The sequence below is a fragment of the Aricia agestis genome, chromosome 20 (assembly GCF_905147365.1).
Source record: "Aricia agestis chromosome 20, ilAriAges1.1, whole genome shotgun sequence".
Lineage (NCBI taxonomy): Eukaryota > Metazoa > Arthropoda > Insecta > Lepidoptera > Lycaenidae > Aricia > Aricia agestis.
In genome coordinates, this window is record NC_056425.1 from 7693130 (window position 1) to 7705192 (window position 12063).

At 35.8% G+C, this 12063-nt stretch overlaps 1 protein-coding gene across 2 annotated transcripts in view; it reads left to right on the forward strand.

Annotated features, from left to right (window-relative positions):
- Window positions 1-12063, forward strand: part of LOC121737131 (thrombospondin type-1 domain-containing protein 4-like) — a 152392-nt gene that overhangs the window by 90094 nt on the left and 50235 nt on the right. The window lies entirely within an intron of this gene.

Below are 12063 nucleotides of genomic sequence, written 5' to 3' on the forward strand. Positions count from 1 at the left end.
TCGCATCGCATCGCAAATATCTGCGACATAACTCATAATAAAATTACGATGTGATTCGCACGAATTCGCAGTTAGGTATGCCCTTAATCGTTTCTGTTATAAAATTAAATGAAATTAATTTCATCTTAATTTATTATTATTTTTATACCCCGCGAAATAAACCTCAACCTGTACCTACGATAATTATTTAGCCTAAGGTAAAAATTAAAAGGAGTTTTTGCTAGATATTCTTGCAGCTTGCTTATTACTGACAACTATGAAATATTTAAGGATTTCTTTCATAATATATAAAAGTAACTCTTGGCGTAACAAAGCTCTATTATAAAGCTTTGCTGTTTTATTTTTATTCTTGGCCACGGTTCAGCGCCATCTAGCGGTGAGTTGCTAAACCACAAACTTAAACGCTGTGGTTACAGTAGTATTTTTAGCGATTCTAAAAAGGGAGGAGGATTCTCAATGAGGGTTTTTTATATTCTATTTGCCACCAGGTGCCGCTATGTAGCCTTAGGGTCTATCGTGTCAAACTGCTGTCTAGTGTCCGACCGAAGCTTCGGCTTCGGCTTCGGCGGCCGAAGCCTTCGGCCAAAAAAAACACCTTCGGCGAATCCTTCGGCTTCGGCCTAAAACCCGGCCGAAACCGAAGCTTTGCCGAAGGTCCGAGCAACCGTCGAAATTGAACGAAAGACTGAGTGAGTGGTGAGAGAGCGACGGACGTGTATGCGGAGGCCACTGGGAGTCACTGTCAAATACAATAAACAAACACTAACTTCTTAATAAATCATTTAACTTTTTAGTAGGAAGTTAATGTTTGTTTATTTTATTTTTTAGTCTAGTTTCGGTCTAGTCGAGTTAAACAAAGACTGATTGATTGGTCTAATTATTGTTATTTGTGAAATAATAAAGAAACTGTTATTTTTTACAATAGTAGAGTCAATAAAGTAGTTGTAGAATGCGTGAGCGCCTGAGCGGGAACCTAAGAGATTTCTGCTGGAAATTATTCAGGGTGCTTAGGAATAAAACATACTAAAAGTCCTTAAGTCTAGGAGGTGAGCAGGAGTGAGGGGAGGGTGACAAAAGTCTAAATTTTTGGTTTTTGGCTAATAACTAAAATACGATGCGTTGTAGCAAAAATATTTTACAATGAAAAAAAATAAATAATAAATTCTCTATAATTTTGATTCTACACACTTTTTCCGAATTCTCATCCATTTTGTACACACACTCAGGAAAACTACATATACTACACGCTTAGGAAAAGTGAAAATAAAAAGTGTTTTTTTTTTTTAATATTCCTTTCTAATTCTGATTGAATAGTAGCATTACCGCTTCTATGCAGCGTTCAGTAAGTGAGAGGGCTGTAAGCACATCCCCCATCCCCTCATTACACCCCTTGACGCGGCAACGCACCAGTAGCACCCCTGGTGTTGCAGACGACGCAAGGCATTACGGTAACCAGCTTCCATCAGTTGGAACATACACTAATTGTTAGCCTGCTTAGTTAAATGTATAAAAAACATTCGAGAATGAGCTAACCCCTCAAGAGTGGGGGTGGAAAAATGTAGGTAATTTCTTGATGCCAAGGACAATAGGCGACTTGAGGCTTCACTAAAACAATAATATATTTTGTCACTGCACCAGGGATTGTAGCAGCGGCTAATGTAGATGCCTGAGAGCAATTCTGAAAGTTCCAGAGCGTGTAGTTAAAATAATCATAGTATAGAGAATTGAATAAGCTTTTATTTCGTTATAGAACTTTATTGCCACAACGCATCGTTTTTAAGGTATTAGCCAAAAACTAAAAATTTGAAAGACTTTTGTCACCCTCCCTTCCCTCCGGCTCACCTCCTAGACTTCAGGACTTTTAGTATGTTTTGTCCCTAAGCACCCTGAATAAGTTCCAGTAGAAATCGCTTAGGTTCCCGCTCACGCACTCAATACCTTGAGTAATTCCTTAACCAGACTACAAATAATTAATAAATAAATCACAAAATCATAAGCTTTTATTACAATCTCTAAATCAACTTCTGTATGAAACAGTCAATATAGAGGTAAACCTTCAATATTGAAGTTTTGAAATAATTTTAATATTCATTGTAGCTTATAGACAATTTTAAACAAAGTTAATTACTGAGAGTCGAGATTAAGATTATAAACCTTCGGCTTCGGCCGAAGGTTGTGGCGATTGCCGATTAATCGGCTTCGGCTTCGGCCAAAAATAGACCTTCGGTCGGACACTACTGCTGTCATATTAGTATGTCACAATATAGCCGTCATGTGTCACGATAATATGCCTATTTGACACGATAGACCCGACGGCTTCATAGTGGCACCTGGTGGCAAATAGAATATCAAACACCCTCATTCGATTGTATATTGTATAATGTAATACATAAATCATAATATTAATACTATGCTTTTTTGTCTCTATAAGACGTATATAATAGTGCAAAAGACGTTACTTTTGATAATATTGTGTTTATTTTTTCTGAGAACAATATTTTGCGCTCCCGAGCTCATTTTATTATTTTATAATATTTGTCAACTATTTTATTTAATAAAAAAGGTTTTTCTTTATGTAGTTCTATAATAGAATGATAATTATTTTATACCCAGCATTTTTTTGTGCAGATACCTACCATTAGAGGCAACCAATAAAAAGCCAATAGAATCTTGCTCAAATAAAACCTTTTCCTAGATTTTTCCATAATAAATCGCGAAGGCCTAAGGTCTTAACGGGACTGGAGATAGGCTATTGTTTGACAGTAATTGTAGTGAATTGCTGGGAATTGCCTTCAAATCCGAACGACCAGCGTGACATGACACCTCGTAAAGTGGGAGCCACTTACGCCCAGGGCTCAACACGACTAGCTATGCATCGGGGTTTAAAATATCCTACGAAGACTAGGGTTGCCACTTGTAAAGTTACGGCGGAACTCAAACTGTTTTACTTGGGTGTTCGTGAAGGATAAAAGCTTAGAAGTTAGAAAAAGAATGCTAAAGAAATAATACGACCTAAAAGTGTCTTAATAATAATTAATAATAATAATATAATATTATTATAATGTATATTAAAAGTTCATTGTTTTTTTTAAACAAGCTCCCGCAATGGCTCCAAGCTTGCATTTAAGTAAACAAGTTTATTTACAAAATAAAGTCTCTGAATATTTGCATTTTCCTAGTAGTATAATAAAAACGAACACAATATAAATACACAAAATAAAATAAAATTTTTGTAAGATTTTCTTCGGACTTTTGGCAAAGTTTTCAGACTATACTTCTTAATATTTTAGTAATTTATAAGAAGATACAATAAAAGTTCAAAATAAAGCTTTTTATATAGTCCCTAAGCTTTTCAAGACTTCTTTTGTGACAGCCCTACCAGAACTGGTATTTGTTAGTATTTATTACCGGTAATATTGTCACCTCCAATGAAATAAATTATAGGGTTGGTATTCTGTGATATATCGATGAATTTCATACGTTTTCAGATAGCAATACTCATAAGTATGATAAATGCTAGAAATTTAGATAAAACATATTAGGAACCATCGCGTAGTATCACTATGTCATAGACGAATGCTTAGGTTTCTATTAGGCACTAATAATATTTTATCTTCGAGATATTCTATCGAAGTATTTACTTAAGGAGTCTTCACATTACGACGTCGCAAGGCGATGCGATATTGTTGTGTTAATGACTATAATAATCGGCCAAGTGCGAGTTGCACATGCGCATGAAAGGTTCAATAGCAATTCAAGATCAAAAATAGGCTAATAGCTAGCGCGGTTCTTAAGATACAGCTTGAAGACACACAAACAGACAGATGTTTTTTTTTACCTTTTGGGTACAGACCCAAAAGAAACTGTATCAAATTTTGAACCTGGACACCGCGGCAAGTCTGTCAATACAATATTTATCTTCTTGTGTAGTAAATAAAGTTTAATTTTTAATGGATTCATCCATATTAATAAATAATATAAATCTGTTTGTGTGTTACCTCTACACACCCAAAACGTTGACCCGAAAATAATAAAAAAAAATTGGTTATTGAGATACTTTTTTATCCCGGAAAAATGTAAGGTTCACGAGTTTTGGCACAACGAAGTTTAGATATAGCTATGTCCACACTGTGCACTTTCATCTTCAATTTTCATCATCAATTTTCATATTGGCGCATTCAATAATTTATCAACGCCAATGTTGTCATTTTCGAAGTTTTGGATACTGTCAGAGGGCATGCGTCGCGGGCATGCCTCACGTTCGCTGTTGACTGCGCTATAACGCATGCCCTTGACGAACAGAAAAAGGCACAGATGCAACAGATGCGATGCAACATAATTATTAGCTTTGTCTACAAAGCTAATAATTATGTTGCATCGCATCGCCACTTCACATTGTGAACTAACCCTAATAAATATCTTGTAACCATATTCCACGATTTTCTTCTTCATTTGCAATTTTCTTGGAAAAAAGCTTTATGAATTTCCTTTTCCACTTTCGAGAACAAGTAAATTGATATTACGGTTCTGTGCTGAATCAAAGTAATAAAATGATATCACACAAAATGAAGTCAACACGTGCGGGATGGAATTTAGGCTACGATTTGCCTACGGTTACGCATGTGCGAAAAATGTTCGATGACTTACGAAATTGAGGGAAAATTATTATTTTTACTGTGCAGATCATAATATTGTTATTAAATCAGGTAATTATAAACTAAAGTCTAAACGAATAATCATGAAAATAAAAAAGTGTCATAAAAGTATTTTGTTTTACTTTAAATTGTAGTCGTTTCCAGGATTATTATTATGAACAAAATAATGAGATTGGTAATTTTCTTCGCTTGATCATCACTGAATTTTTAAGAAAACCTGAAATAATCAGAAATTGTAAAATTAAAAAAAATCGCAGTTAGCATTGTTTTAAATTGTAAAATTTAAAATTAGTAATTTTTCCGCAGTAAGGATGAGCCCTTACTTTTATTGCATTAAGTTTTTACCGAACAACTTATGCTTGATTTCTTCATTTTGCCCCAAAAAAGCTTTCTCACAAAAAATGCATAAAATAAAAATAAAATCTCATTCATCTTATCAAATCAATTTCTTGTAAGTTACTTCTGCTATTTGTAAAAAAAAATATAGAGAAGTTAAAATTAATTTTCGCTTGCGCACGTTGGGGCCCCATATTATTGACTCGACTTAGCTACGCCCCTGTGTACAAGTCAATGACTTATCCAGCCAGTAGATCAAGGAGCGCCGATGTGATTATGTCTCAACTAATTTCTCCAGATGCGCCATACATTTCGATATTTAATTTGTTATGATGGGAATTCTTGTAAGTACTTAAATGTCGTTGAGAGCTAGTAGAGTGTTGAAATACGCCGAATATTTAGTAATGACAAATCTTTTAAAGCATTGTATGTTACGAGTCTTATTCTTGTACAAAAAATATATACAATATTGTTTTTTTTTTTGTATTTAGCCCATAAGGTTATGTTTTTGACGTCAAAACTAAGTAATTTGCATTTTTAACGATGGGTAAAAAATGTTAAAACGAGTTGTATAAAAACTCGCGTCAAGCGTCAACACAAATGTGGGCTGGTCGATAATTCGTAAAATGAAGAGAGAGAGTGGACTGCACCTTTTCTTTTTACCACAGTCCATATTATACACGGCTCAAATTCTCTACCATTTTGTTTTCACATCTTCTGGCATCCTCAGAGAGGAACCTGCTTTTGTTGGTCCTTTAAAATCTTCGATTTTGTCCCTAATCTATAATTATTCTTCTATATTCGATACTGCGAATATTTCGATAGCGAATTCGCATCACTATTCGCAATATATAAATAGCGAATTGCCTATGTAGGTCTATGGAATCAGTGGGCCATGTGGGGCACCGGCCACGGCCCATGTGGGGCACCGGCCGGCCCATGTGGGGCACATTAGGGACAAGGAAGTGCTTGTGAAAATCCCCATCAGCTGCTCGTGTTCAGATTAATTTAATGGGGCTTAAATCACGAATAATTGGGCGTCGAGTTGCGACAATTTGTTTGCATGTGGCAAGGATCTTGTTTCTAAGTGTAATTAAACTTTATTTTTTCAATGAAAAGAAACTTACAATTTGTCTCTATGGTTCATATGGCACGATGTAATAATAAATTTCATGTTAGATTTTGTATGTGTGACCAAGCTAGTGATTCGTGGCTATCAACGTAGCAGTCAACTTTTCTTTGTGATATGATTCAAACCCAAGGTTTGGACCACAGCACAATGCTAAGTTGTCATGAATCATGATAGAAGTCTCTTATCTCTTATCTATCACAAATTTTCCGACGAATTTTTTTAACAAGGAAAATTTTTTTAACAAGTCTTTGGACGGTCACCTCTTTGGGCGGAGCTAAATCAGATTTTGTAAATTATCACAAAACTTACCAAATGATCAAAGATGACTTTAAGTCCAGGTACCTATTACGGAACCGTACACGTGGGATGATATTCAAACAATTATTACATCCGGATTCCAACCACATCACTCACCACCATAAGCCGTTGATGTGCGGCGCTAAAAATGTTTTACGGCGTGTAAAAACGGCGCCGAATGTTTACCGCGTAACCGCACGCGTCGTTTTGCGTCAGTTTTTTCGCGCAGATGTATTAATTATCCTGAGTACTAGCTGTTTTTTTAATGATACTAATTATAGTATCCTGTTTACTGTTGTGTATGCGTTTCTACCGAACCTGCGTTGCGAGAAGTGTGGTTTTAAGAACTTGAAAAGCAATAGATTAATTTGTCTGCCATCTATTCTATTGATTCAGAAAAACTATATAATAGTTTCAATAAGTTTTGAATTAAAATAGCTGAATTATCTAAGTAATCAGTGACTTCGGAAAGCTTCCTTAATATTGTAATCTCCAATGTAAACATCGAATGTTTTGCTTGTAAACTTCTGTATAAAGCCATTGTAGATATATTTCTTATTGGCGTAAGGAAAGCAAACATTTTGAAGGTTTAAAATGTCTCCGACGCAAACGGGTTGGGGCACTTGGAACAACACTTCACAAGACTTGAAAACACAATATACTGCATACACAAAAATACTTTAATAACAGTGTCTCCATCGGCGTCTTTGACAGGCTATAGACAGGTTCAGAATCATGGTAGCAATCATAGTTCATCCCAATATGGCTTACTGCAAAATGCACCAACAGGCTCATCTTTACTTACAAAATTATTGAAAGCACTCGTTGCTCCAGTATCGTTTGAATGGCGTTCTAGAATATTCCAACGGTTCCTGTACATCAAATGTCAGTGATTATCTAAACAAAATGATACGGGACCGTAATGGCGGACGTAACGGACGTTTTATTGAAGCCTGTATTTACTTACATTTACTTACTGGTGTATAACTGCTAGCACGCGAAACATCAAGCTATACATATAGACAAAGTATATAAGTACACTTGTGTGAGGAGACAAGGGTTCCAAAACCGCCAAAAACATTGTTCAACTAAGATTATAATTAATGTCAAAGTAAAATTGATCGAAAAACCTACCTTTTTAAACTCGAAGCGCTGAGCCGATTTTGATATTATGAACTTCGAGTGTGAATAATACAATATGATACATCTCAGAGAGGAACATATTAAGAGGATTCCACACCGCTATTTTTTCCATACAAACGTTGTCCCCTGTTTCCTCCCTGGGTAATGCTAGTAGAGTTATAATTTTTTTCCTGAATATCTACGGCCACTAATACAATGTCCCTATGTTTTCTTTTTTTTCATAATTTAATTATTAAATAAGATATGAACGTTCAAAAACCCAAAAAAATGGCCAGATTTTCCACTGTGTTCAAACGTCCAGAAAACAGATTTGGCTAGATTATACAAAAAAAGCAAAACATAGGAACACAGCTCAAGCCTTTTTTTAATCTTTAATGAAAAAAGTACTTAAATCGGTTAAGTTTTGGAGAAGGAATCAGGGGACAACGAATCGTTGATTTTCTGGATTTTCTGCAGTTGTCTCTATCGCGTTCTGCGGTATAGGCTTGAGGTAAGGGAGACAGCTATTATATTACACGTACTTTTTTTTCATTTCTCTAGCCCCTGGTGTATCCTCTTAATTATACCTACCTAAGGATTGTTTTTGGATGAGAGTTGAGACGTACCTAAACAAATTTTTGTTCAAATGAAATCGCTGCCATCTAGGTAAAGTTTTTTAAACCACATAATATATTAAAACCGAAACGTGTAGAATTACGTACCCTCACAGCCCAAAAAAATTAAAAAGTTCTCACACAGAAATTCCTCGGCTTTCGTCGAATGACGAAATTGGCGTTTGACAAAGTGGCGTTTTTCAGATTGGCGGTTTTTGTCACGTTGCATCGCCAGCCACAAATACCAAAGCACTTTGAATCGTGATTTGTTGGTATGTTAGTATTTTAAGACTATCCATTTTAATTCTGTTAGTATTTTGTTGGTACTTTAAAGATGTCCATCTGAAAATGATATCGTAAATTTTTTGCCAGCCACGTTAATGGAATCGCAAAGATAAAGATAGTATTTTGATTTAAAGACGCGAAGTTCATCTTATTTGATTTGTAAAAAAAGATAATATAACCTATTGAGTAATGATATACATAATTCGGCCGAAGAGCCAATGAGAGAGTAATTGTCCCTTAAATTGAAAAGTATAAAAGTAGATAGTATAGTTCCTACCCCTATTACTGTAGAAGCAATGGCCGAATTTCTAGATACTATAGGTCTACCAGAATCTGATGGCAAAAAGTGAGAAAATAAATTGACTCTCGCAATCATTTTGATCCTTTTTTTCCTTATAGCGGCTGATTCTGTGTGTGGAACATGCAAATATAAAAATGTATCCAATGATCAAGATTATTTTTTAAAAAATCTGCCTTTGCCATCAGATCCTGGTAGACCTATACCTATTCGGTGGAGGGGCATAATACAGGTCCTAACTCCTACCAGAAAACGAACTGTTTCTATACAGTGGTGAGTTTTAACGACAAGCCTTTGACCATATTGTTCTCGTCAGTCGATCAGCCACTTAACGACAGCAATATGTCTCAATGGAGACGTCTACTGACTACCACTGACTACTCAGATTTATCACAATGTACGCAATCGGCCAAAATTAAAACGACTCGTTAAAAATTGCTACTGATATATTGCACTTGTTGGCAAATGAGCATAAAAAGTAGTGATCGACCGATCTTTCGGTTTCGGCCAAAACTAAAAGCGATGCCGAAGGTTCGGTTCCGGTTTCAGCTAAAAAAATGTTTTCGGTTGGACTAATAAATAAACGTAGGTTCTTATAAAAAAAGTATGATGCCGGTATAGAAGAAATTTCATGATTCTTTAATTTCTAATTTTCAAAAGCAGGTATACTCAATAGATAAGCTATTGTGTCTCGTTTTTCCACGATCGAAGGATTGCTTACCTACTTTTGTTTCATACCATAAAGTTAATATTATACCTAGCGAAGGTATATTAACTTTATGTTTAATACCTAAGTTACGTATCCTACTGACACTCCTAGCACAGGTTTTACATTTTGTGCCCAGCATCAGAGAAATAGTACGATCCCGCCGCTAAACAAGAAGCCCTTTAAAAATACTTAGTTGACTGCTTCTACAAAATATATACTTACTCCTGAGTCCAACTCATGTAGGGAATATTCAGGAACTATAATAGGTGGCATATGTGAAGTAAATAATATAGTACATAAAAATATTTTACATTTGAGACAATCGAAATTCTCGTACAAACGTAATACCAAGATCATTTCCCATACGAGAATATTTACCATGTTTGAGTTATTATTCAGCTTAACATAGTAATTAGCTAGGTTCCTGTACAAATATTAACTACAAAATATTTACATTTTACATACCAAAAATATTAAGGATTACAATATTTACATACTAAATTGTAATCGTTAATATTTTTGGTATGTAAATATTTAGCAGTTAACAAAATTTTTGGTATGTAAATATTTTATAGGTTTCGGTGACAGTGGCCCGTTTCATTGAAACCAGGCAAGCTACGCAGGAGTAATTTTATAGTGCCCCCTTGGGCACTATAAAATTACTCTTGTGCGCAGTACACAAGAGCACTCTCTATTCTTTTACTCTCATAACCCAGTGGGACGGAAGACCGTCACGACCAGGAGATCAGGCGCAGGACCGACTTTTTACATGCCGATCCGACGCATGGCTCATCTTACCTGTCAGACAATCAGGTGATCAGCCTGCATTGTCCTAACCAAACTTGGAAATAACATGTCTCCAACGCGGGAATCGAACCCACGACCTCCGAGTCAAGAGCCGCGCTCTATACCACTAGACCGTTGGAAACATGTTACTATGCATGTTATTTCCAAGTTTGGTTAGGACAATGCAAGCTGAATAATAACTCAAATATGGTAAATATTCTCATATGGGAAATGATCTTGGTATTACGTTTGTATGAGAATTTCGATGGCACCCGGACTCTTAATATTATAATTGGCAGTACTTTCTTTGTAAAAGGGAACGTACAGTAACTATGGACAGCACACGATCGCAGCACCATCGTTGCGCACGTTCCCTATAAAGTGATTTCCTTTAGGTCGTATCTTTGTTACTGCTTATTTATATACGTTATTTATGTATGCTATATCAATATACTGTCTCACACGAAACAACACGAATAAAAACAGTCTTAAAATAAATAACCTAAGTGTTTCAGTTTTTATTTTTCTACGTAACGTCCTATTCCAATACTACATAAAAACATCGAGTAGTCGCTTTAATTCTGCTACGGCTCATAGCGCTTCTGTGTAAGATTATCATCAGACTTTATATACTTAGTTAATGTTGCTAGTTACTATAAGTAGTAACTACCTACTAAATGACGCCCGCAACTCCTTTGCGCCAAATTCGTTTATCGCGCGAAACCGTACATTTTTTCTAGGATAAAAAGTCTCCTATTCTTCTCCCGCGACTTGAGGTATCTACATACCAAATTTTAGCAAAATCGGTTGAGCGGTTTGGGCGTGAAGAGGTAGCAAACAGACAGACAAACTTTCGTATTTAAAGTATTAGTATGGATGGATATTCCAATTCATACGTGGGAGAGCCATACTTCGGCACGAATGGGCCGGCTCGGCCGGAGAAATACCACGTTCTCACAGAAAACCGGGGTGAAACAGCGCTTGCGCTGTGTTTCTCCGAGTGAGTGAGTTTACCGGAGGCCCAATCCCCTACCCTATTCCCTTCCTTACCCTCCCCTATTGCCTTCCCTAAACATCCCTACCCTCCCATATACCCTATTCCCTCTTAAAGGGCCGTCAACGCACCTGCAGCTCTTCTGATCTGTCTGTCCATGGACGACGGAAGCTGCTTTCCATCAAGCGACCCGTTTGCTCGTTTGCCTCCTTATTTCACAAAAAAAACTATCTCTGACAACGTATGCATTAATGGTACGTTCATCTATCTATATATTAATACGTGAGAGAAAAACTTTGTGACCATTTTTACGAAAAATTGGCAAACGTAGGTGCATGAAATTTCGCACAGTTATAGTTTATATGGTGAAGGAGTGCATCGAGCTAATATTATTTTAAAATTATGCTTTTGTCATATATATATATTTAACAAATAAAACGTTACTCACACTACGACACTACTACTAGGAAAAATGACAGATTTTTGAGTGACAAGCCTATACATACGAATTATACTCCTTTATTTATGGTTGAAGTCTGTTGACAACAAGTTTTTTTTATATTTAATTTTAGATACTATTAGACAATGCTTAAACGGCCAGTCTGAGATCAGCTGAGTCCCAGAGACAAAAAATGAAAAAAACTATGATGAAGTCAATATTTTTTACAAAATATAGGTAGTAGCCCTAATGTCGTTGCAAGTAAGGTCGAATTTCGACCACTGGGCGATCTCTAGTTATTATTTTTTGTCATTTAAACTGTTATTTTCGTTGAAATAGGGCTGATATACTATTGGGTACACACATTTAGACACTATAGAATCCAATGATATTCTA